Genomic DNA, 10,111 nt, shown 5'->3' on the forward strand with positions numbered 1-10,111 from the left:
TTGGCTTGACTTAACATGTGACAGTAGGGAGGGAGAGTGACGCTCTGCCCTGTTGCTGTTGGGGACAAGAGGATATCTATGGAGGAGGAGGTGGATAAGCATCTGGTGTGGAAACAAGCCTGATACAAATGTGATGTGTCAGTAGGACCTGGCTGGGGTGCTGCAAAAAAAAAAAACATTTATCCAGTGGGTCGTAAAAGACTGTCCCTGCTCATAACAGATGGTCTTGCACCTTGCATCAAAGTGAAAGTTGCAATTTTAAACAATTGTTTTGAAGAAAAAAAAAAGGACATCTGGGCATAAGTGTGTACCTTCTGTGCCACCATTACCACAACTATGTGGTATGGCAGTGACTGCACTGCCAGCAACTTGGCCAGGTGTTTTTTTTTCTTGTAGACAAGCTAATTGCTGGTAATAGCTGATACGTTTCCTCATGGACACACATTCTGTTGTAGATGTCTCTCAGTGGAGTGAAAGAGGAGGAGTATGAGCAGGAGAAGCTGCTGATGATGATGACAACAAGGACACCGTATTGCTTGGGAATGCAGATTGTCTACCACAAAGATCATGAGAAGAACAGATTAGTTATGGCCGGACTGAAGGGCGTAGCCTTAGGGGAGGGCATCATGACTAGGGTTTGGTTTAGGGAGACCCCTGGTAGTGGGTTAGGTGGAGTTAGAGGAGATGGGAGGAGGAATCTGGGTAAAGGAGGATTGGGTGGTTCAAGTGTAGGGGTGTGGTTAAGGGGTTAAATAGGGTAGCAGTGAGGAGGACGGGGGGCCATTTTGTGGAAACCTGAAAAGAGCTGGTACCTGTACTCTGGGCGTGTGATCATCATGGACCAGCTAGAAGAGACCATCGCTAGATTGCGGGCAGCGGCGGAGGTCTGCGGCGCCGATTGGATTGATGCGCAGGTGCAGCAGATGCTCCAGGGGGCGGCAGAGGCTCCAGCTGGGCCTCAGCCAATGTCCATCCGGCCGCGGCGGGCCAGGCCGCCGGCGCGCTACAGCCCGGAGGCGTCAAAAACGTCTCAGCCCCCCACTAAGGCTCAGCGCCGAAAACGGAGCCCCTCAAGGGACCCTTCACGCCGGGGGGCGGCTGGGACCGCTTCCTCTAGTGCTCCCCGGCGTGGGAGGAATCCGGCTAGTGGGCGGAGCCTGCGAGGTGGCCGGGCCCGGTCACCTCGGCCTTCATTGATGCACGGCGGGGGAGAGGGACCAGGTGTGGGGGTCTCCAGCCCAGGATCGGAGGCTGAGACCTCCCAGCGTGTGCAGGACGGCGGGAGGAACGGGGCTGCTGCAGTTTCCATGGTGTCCGGCGGCAGGCCCCTGTCCTCGGTGGTCGTGGTGCAAGGGAGGGGAAGCTCCGCCCACTCTGCTGCAGGTCAAGAAGATGGCTGTCCTAACGTCTCTAGCCTGGGGCTGGCTAGGGGACTGGATGAAGAGGCTGCAACGCGGAGGAGTGATCTGCTGGAGTCCGGATCTACGGCTGGTGGGGACACAGCACCCAGGCAGCCAGGTGAGGCCTCTTGGGGAACTTTAGCGCAGATTGTTGGGGGTGTTGGGGGGCCCCCAGTAGATATTAGCAGGGGTTTGGGGCAGTTGTTAGGGGGGCTGGCGGGTTTGCTTGCGGGCTGGGGCGTGGGGGGGCGTCCCCGTTACCAGCGTGGGGGGTGTCTGGTTTTTCTGGGGGAGCGAGTGGGGTTGGGGGGGCCAGTTCAGGTGTAGGGTCTGCGGTAGCGTCAGTGCAAACGCAGGCGGGGGGTGCGGCGGAGGAGGAGACGGTGCGGATGGATGATAGGGCGAGAGGGGAGGTATATATCTGCTTTGAGGGCCCTTTGGGGGCACATTTGAAGCAGGAGGTGAGGGAAAAGATTTGAAAGGGGGAGTATGTGGAGATTTTTTCTTTGCTCCCCTTAGACAAATTTAACCTGGATAGGGTGAGACGGGATGAGGGTAAGAAGGAGGAGGAAGAGAAGCGGAGGTACCGGCTGATACCGCGGACGTTTACGAACTGGCTGCAGGCGTTCGCGATATTAGCGAGTGTGATTGGGGAGAAGGCGCCGGAGTGCTGTTCGGCGTTGTTTTGTTATTTGGATGCTGTTGGGAAGGCGTACAGGGTGTATGGGGGGATAGCGTGGCTGCGGTACGATGAACAGTTCCGGCAGCGGAAGGCGGTGCGGCCCGAAATAAAGTGGGACCACAAGGATATCGCTTTGTGGTTAAAGGTTACTGCGCCGGTGAGGCAGGGCTAGTCCTTTCGGGGGGAGGCAGGAGGCGGGGGGCAGTCTAATGTCGCGTCGGCATCAGCAAAAGGGCTTTGTTTCGCATTCAATGATGGGACATGCAGATTCGGAGCAAAGTGTAAATTTAAACATGAGTGCTCGGTGTGCGGAGGGTCTCATGGGGCGGCGCGGTGCTTTAGGGGCAACAGACAGAGGGGGGGGGGAATTTAGATAGCAAAGGGGGAGACGCCGGTACGTCTGGGAAGGATGGGCCCGTTTCTAGACAGATATCCGGATAGGGAAGCGGCAGCCTTATTGCGGGACGGTTTTTCAGTTGGTTTTCGGATCCCGCACTTGTTCAGTGCGATGCGTTGTTGGTTAAGAAAAATCTGAGATCGGCGTTGGAGCATCCGGAGGTGGTGGCGGAGAAGCTTAGCAAGGAGGTCAGTCTAGGCAGGATGGCGGGCCCATTCTTGGACCCACCATTGCCGAATTTACGGGTGTCGCCGTTGGGGGTGGTTCCGAAGAAGGAGAGGAATAAGTTTAGGCTTATTCATCACCTGTCTTTTCCGAAGGGCTCGTCGGTCAATGACGGTATAGACCCCGCCTTGTGTTCGGTGGTTTATACCTCATTTGATGCGGCAGTGCAGTGGGTTAGAAAATTTGGAAGGGGGGCACTGTTAGCAAAGACTGACATCGAGGCGGCGTTTCGGTTGCTGCCGGTTCACCCGGATTGTTTGCATTTGTTGGGGTGGGGAGTTTTTTGTGGATAGGTGTCTGCCTATGGGCTGTTCCCTGTCCTGCGCGTACTTTGAGGCGTTTAGCTCATTTTTGGAATGGGCGGTGACGGATTCGTCGGGTTGTGAGTCTATTATTCATTACCTGGTTGATTTCCTATGTATTGGTCCGTCGGGGTCTAGGGTGTGCGCATTGTTGTTACATACATTAGAGTCGTTGTTTGGGGTTTTTGGGGTCCCATTGGCCTCGGATAAGACGGTTGGGCCGGTCACGGAGTTGAGTTCTTTAGGGATTGTGATGGACACGGTTAGGATGGAGTGTAGGTTGCCCTTAGATAAGTTGGAGGATTTGAAAGGGGAGGTAGCGAGGGCGTGTCGTTTAAAAAAGCTGCAGTTGCGGGGGCTTCAGTCACTGCTTGGAAAACTCAATTTTGCGTGCCGGATTATGCCTATGGGGAGGGTGTTTTGCAGGAGGTTGTCTATGGCGACGGCGGGGGTGGTTGCACCACATCATTATGTTCGTTTAGGAAAAGAGTTGAGAGCGGACTTGAAGGTGTTATAACGGTCGCTCTCTGTTCATGGGTGATGTGGTGAATTCGTTTGATTTTGAGTTGTTTTCGGATGCAGCGGGGAGTGAGGGCTTTGGGGTCTATTGCCGGGGGCAGTGGTGTGCGGTGGCCTGACAGCTGGGTGGAAAGAGGTTGGGTAAAGAATGTGGCCTTGTTGGAACTTTTTCCCGTTGTGGCGGCGGTGGTGTTATGGGGGGAAGTGTTCCGAGACAGAAAAGTTCGGTTCCACTGTGATAATTTGGGAGTGGTACAGGCGATAAATGGGTTGTCACCCTCGTCAGGATTGGTAGTGCGGTTGTTGCAACAGTTGGTGTTGGAGTGTCTGTTAATCAATGCGTGGGTGGTGGCGGTGCATGTGCCTGGTGTGGATAATGCTATAGCTGACGCTCTTTCTCGTTCACAGTGGGATCGGTTCCGGCAGTTGGCTCCAGACGCGGAGGAGTTTGGGAGGGAATGCCCGAGTTGTCTATGGGAGGTACTGGAAGAACGGTAGCAGGTCTCATTCAGGCATCGCTGGCGCCTAGGACGTGGGAGTTGTACTTAAAATCGTGGCAGTACTGGGAGGATTGGTGCAGTAAGTTGGGGGTTGGGGAGGGGGAGCTAGAGGTTCCGATGTTTTTGTTTGTGGGTCACTGTAGAGAAGAAGGCTGGTCGGTGGCGAAAATGAATAGTTGCATGGCCGGATTGGCGTTCGGTTTTAAGTGTAGACAGCGGCCGGATGTGACTAAGTCATTTTTGGTGATGCGGGCGTTGAAGGGGTGGCGCAGGGCAGGAACGGGGAGTGATGGCAGGAGACCTGTGGCCTTCGGGTTATTGTTAAGACTGGGGGAGCAACTAGGGGTGGTGTGTACTTCCGCCTCGGAGGTTCGTTTGTTCCGGTTGGCTTTTTCATTGGCGTTTTTTGTGGAGTTACGGGTGGGGGAATTGGTTAGTCCGACGGTGCGTAAGGCAGGGGGGTTGCAGAGGAAGGATGTGGAGCTATTCCAGGATAGGCTGGAGTTCGTTATTCGCCGGTCTAAGACAGATGCGGAAGGACGGGGGCGGAGGGTAGTGTTGTTTGGGGTCCCGGAGTGCGCTATGTGTCCAGTGTTGAGTTTACGTGAATACTTGGAAGGTAGGAGGAGCGATACGTTGCCGTTGTTAGTGCATGGGGATGATTCCTTTTTGTCGCGTTTCCAGTTTGCAGCGTTTTTTTTTTTAAATGTTTGGTTCGGTTGGGTTTGGGGCCTGACGGGTATTCGAGTCATTCATTTAGAATCGGGGCGGCAACGGAAGCGGCGAGGTGGGGGTTGGGCGACGAGATTATAAAAAAGGATTGGGCGGTGGGAATCTGTGCGTTTTAGGTCGTATATTCGTTTGCATAGCTTGTAAGGGAACGGCTGGGGGGGCTGGTAGGTGGACGGTTTATGTATGCAATGTCATTATTGGTTGTTCTTGGTTTGTTTTCGTTGCAGATGCAGTGCCGGCCCTAGTGTGGATCCTCGGACATTCAAATGTCTTTTGGGGGGCTGTCCGGGCAGCGGTTCGGCCGGATGGTCAGCAGTTGGGGTTCCCGAGGTCCGTGGCGGTGGTGAGATGGCTAGGGCGGAGGGGTATGGTTTGGGCGGGGGTGTTGTCGGAGATTCACAGGTTTGTGAGGCAGGATAGGGCACCTGAAGTGTTGGTTTTGCATATGGGAGGGAATGACCTGGTAGCAAGGCCATTCCGTGAGTTGTTGCAGGGCATTAAATTTGATTTACTGAGGATTTGGGCGTTGTTTCCACGGATGGTGACGGTATGGTCTGATATAGTTCCTAGGATGGTGTGGAGGGATGCACGGTCCGTGGAGGGTGTGAACAGGGCCCGTGTTAAGGTAAACCGGGCAATGGGTCTATTTATGGCCAGGAATGGGGCAGTGGCAGTAAGGCATATGGAGCTTGAGAAGGGTGTGGGGGGGGGGGGGGTTTTGGCGGGCTGACGGTGTGCACTTAAATGCAGTTGGTTTGGACATGTGGAGCTTGGCAATCCAGGAGGGTATTGAGGTGGCATTGCGTTTGTGGAGGAACGCTCAGTCTTAAGGCGGTCAAGTCTTCGAGTCGGTGGCGGGGGGAGGTCCTTGAAGTTGGTCATATTCACAGAGGAGGATGCTGGGAGGGCTCCATGGTTGGGGCTGGACTCCCAGTGGTGACGGATTTTAAAGGGGCCACTCAGTGGTGCTTCTGAGCTGGAGGGCAACGGCTGGAGGCTAGATGGCTCACCCAGTGGGGTATTTGCAGTTGTTTGGGGGCTTCAAGGACCTCCCCTCGGGGGGAGGAATTATTTATTAAAAAGTTATGTTTATTTGTTAATAAAAGACGGCTGCTGTGGCCGATTTATTCCAAGCTCGGTGTCTGTGTGTCATTTGGGGACAGGTTGAGTTGAGAGATGGGTGGAGTCAGTTTCAGGGATTTGCGGGAAGTAAGGGGAGTGTTAGGGGTCGGACGGCAGATAACCAATACCCCTGTCATGTTCTGATTGGGAATGCTGGCCAGTTTTATTTTCCCAAAGGATCCAGTGATGGTGCCTCATGTGCTGCAATAAAGCTCTGGTACCTATAATTGTGCGTGAATGCCTACAGCTTGTTTTAATCCTGCAGATCTTGCACGGAGCAGGGGTTTTGTGTGCTGGGCTTGTGGAGAAAAAAACACCATACAGAAGTTGCTCACAGAGCTAGCAGAAGCCAGGCTTGGTATAGGTCTTGCACAACTTAAGCCTGCACCCACAGTATTACTGGCATCACAAGTTCCTGAGTTGACCACAATATAGGGTGCAATGCTGCAGCACTGATTGGCTCCTAGGCTGACAGACAGAAGTGAACCTGAAAAGCTTCGGGGTCACTTTGTAGACATATTTTTGTGACATTGGTAACAAACCAGGTCGTTCAACCTTATTGGCTATGATAGACATGTGTCAGAAAACAGTGGGGTTTACCATTGTATTGCGTAGCTGCAGACCGGTCAGAGTACACAGTAAAATATGTACTCCCTTCTGATGTCACAGACTCTAGATCAATATGAAAAAAAAAAGCCATGTTTTAAAATGCTACTAAAAATACAACACACATTGAGGCTTGTCTTTTTGTCATTCTGCTTCTTTTGAGAAATGCAACATGTCGTTGCTGTTGGTGTTTTTCTTGTCGTTTTGACATCTCCTTTGCTATAGGGCAGGGGTCAGCAACCTCCGGTACTCCAGCTGTTGTGAAACTACAACTCCCAGCATGCTCCACTCTCTTCTGTGGGAGTTCTGAGAACAGCCAAGCAGGTGTGCATGCTGGGAGTCGTAGTTTCACCACAGCTGGAGTGCCGGAGGTTTCTGATCCCTGCTATAGGGAAAAAACACTAGTGGTAAACTACAGTGTACAAATAATACCTGAAAACACCACCACAAAAACTGCATGACCTTATTCTAGAGATATTACAGGTCTCCAAAAATGCTGATTCATGTGAGTAAAGAGCCCAACACCTCTACCTATCCTCCTTAGAATAGGTCATCAAATCTGATCAGTGGCGGTCCGACACCCGGGACCTCCGCTGTTTGAGAAGGCACCAGCAATCTTGTCAATGCCGCGGCCTTCTAGCATCGTACCAAGCACAGCCGCTATACAATGTACAGAGCTGTGGTTGGTAAGATCGCAGCTCAGCACCTTTAACTTCTATGGGGTTGTGCTACGCCTAGGCTATGTGACCGATGAACATGACATCACTGACCTAGAAAAAGCTCTGAGAGTTCCACGACACTACTGCAAGCACCAGCGCCTTCTTATCAGCTGATCGGCAGGGGTCCTGCATGTCGGACCCCCACCGATCAGATACTGATGGCCTATCCCCAGGATAGGCCATCGGTATTAAAGTCTCAGAAAACCTCTTTAAAAACTTGAAGGTAAAAGGTTTGGATTGTACGATGGTGAAATAAAGACAGTTTATGCAAACAGAAGTTTTATTTTGCTGCAATTTAATTATGAAAGGTGTAAAATGATGCATTACAAAAGAAAACTAGTTTATGAACAGAATATTTTAAATATCACTGTACAATTTTAACAACAGGAACATATAAAGGGAGGGAAACTGAGGAGACATTGCTTCTGAAATAAGACTATGAAACGGACCAGAACTATTATTATGATTGGTAGGGTACAAACACTGCATGGTACAAGGAAAATGGACGTTCAATGCTTTAAGCTATCGGCACATTAAGGCATTAGCGAAGTGAGCAGCATGGAGACATTCCTTGCAACTACTTAGGCTCTGTTCCCATCTCCATTGTGGTTTCCATTATGAGCGGAAACCATGACACTGCGCCAGATCCGTCATCCGATGGACAACAACGCTACCTGACGGACCCCACTACCTTATAATGTGGTGTCCATCTTCTACCAATGGAGATGTTAACATAACCTTACAACTGAACTGTGCAGAACTGTGACTAGTAAAGTAAAAAACATATGTGATGATGTAATACATTAATAACAGAGTTAATGGGAATTTGATATATTTTCTTCATGACCCAAAGAGGACATCACATCGAATGCACAGTTCTGTGTGGTACACTTATATTAGGACTGTACTGCGGCAGGAATAACCAGCACTATGTCGTATGTACCTTTTACCCAATGAATCATTAAACAATGTTCCCCACTAGAATAAGCCAATTTTTAAAGCAGACGCAGATGTGCAACAGCAGAACAACCTCAACTGTGATGACTGCTCATCTTTATGGGCAGAAATGGCTTCAACACACAGGAGATGTAATATCGAGGGGCATGTTTAGATTGAAAGTGGACCTGTTGCATCTCCTGACAAGTCTCTTTTGGTAAACACTTGCATTCCCCATGAAATAAGAATGCTTGGGCATCTTTTCTTAGAACACTAGATCAGGCAGGATCTCCGTTATTCCTTCTGGAAATGTATGAATAAATTGACAGCTGGGCATTACCATTCGCACGGTCCATAGAGTGTCACACCCTGCAGCCATGCTGAGTACCATGCAGCAATACAAGCCGCAAAGGGGTCAAATTAACTAATTAGAACCCAACGGTATATTCGGTGATCCTTGTTAATGGCTGGACGGCATTGTACACATTAACAATGAACAGCGAAAAAACAATCAGGCTCGGTACTCGGCCACATCACAACCACAGTTCAGCTGCTCTATGAGGCTATGCCCTATCACTGTCGACTGATTGAGCCCCAACAAGGTCAGCAATGATTGGTTGGTTGATTGCTGGAAATCTGATGAATGGCGGTCTCCTGAACTTGTATGAATAGAGCAGTAAATCTAATGGAAGCTGCTGCTCCATTCATCTTCTATGGGAGTGCACTGTACTCTCTAGCAGTCCCATACAGAACGTCGGCACGCTAGCGCAGCGCGTTGCTCCATTTATAAGGGCGCAGAGGACTCCTGGTGTGGATAGGGGATAAGTTGATTTTGTGGCACAACTCTTTTAATGACAGGGCATCGGATAGGGGATTACTATTAGATCAGTGGCGGCCAGTATACCTCGGAGGCCCCAAAATGAACAGAGTGGCAGGTCGAGCATCCATTCAGGATTACAGGCGTTCCCAGAGACGGCCAAATACAGTGCTCGCCTATTTCCCGAACAAACAGAGATGAAAGGCATGTTCCATGCTGACTTGCTGCTACATTCATTTTGGGGGGCTTTAGGGGGTATGGCGTTTTCATAATCAAAAGGGGTCCCAGCTATAGAACCCCCACCAATCTTTAGTTATCCCCTATCCTGTGGACAGAGAATAACTTGTAACAATGGGAATACCCTACATGCAACAAAAATTATGGAACAGGCCTGTGTGTTTAATTGGGCTGCCATTTTGGAGACACATATTATGCAAACTCACAGCGCAGTAGGAAGTGTGGGGGATAATGGGATTTTCAGCCTACAGAAAAAGTACAGACTCCAGCATCAAGGTCTACATACTCAGCTTATCTTCCACAGGAACAATCAGTCATACTGAAACCCAATATGCCCGATCCTTCCTTCCTCCGATATGCACCATTGGAGGGCAGCCTGGTGACCCCTAAAAACCTTTATGGGCAGTAGATCTGTAGATTTCCCTAATGTGTATGGCCACCTTTGGACGCAGTCTATCTCAGCCACACAGTGAAATGGTGTCAGTGATGGCCCACAACTGCAATAAGGCTTATCCTCTGTAATTAGCACCCTCACAATAGTAGGAATATAAAGCTTTCCTATAAAAATGTAGGCACGGAATATTGTTCTCCGAAAAAGGACTAATGGACATAAAGTTTAATAAAAACATATTATATTTGGTGGAGTTCCTTCTGAGTTGGCTGCGGAGGCCCATGGTTGTGTTGTGTGTATTGGGAGGTGGGTGGGGTAGGTAAACCATACTTCTGATAGCAGTCTGTACATTTACAGAAAAATAAAGTCTATAATATGCTTTAGGAGGCTGTGAAAATAGTTATTCTTAAAGGAACACTAAACTTGAAAATTTATCGTAAAAGTAAAAAAGAAAAACGTTGTCCTTGTTATCTGCATGATCCTGCAACAAACCGTTTTGTAGAAATGCTGCAGAGAACATAGTGAA

The sequence above is a fragment of the Bufo bufo genome, chromosome 1 (genome assembly GCF_905171765.1).
Source record: "Bufo bufo chromosome 1, aBufBuf1.1, whole genome shotgun sequence".
NCBI classification, from domain to species: domain Eukaryota; kingdom Metazoa; phylum Chordata; class Amphibia; order Anura; family Bufonidae; genus Bufo; species Bufo bufo.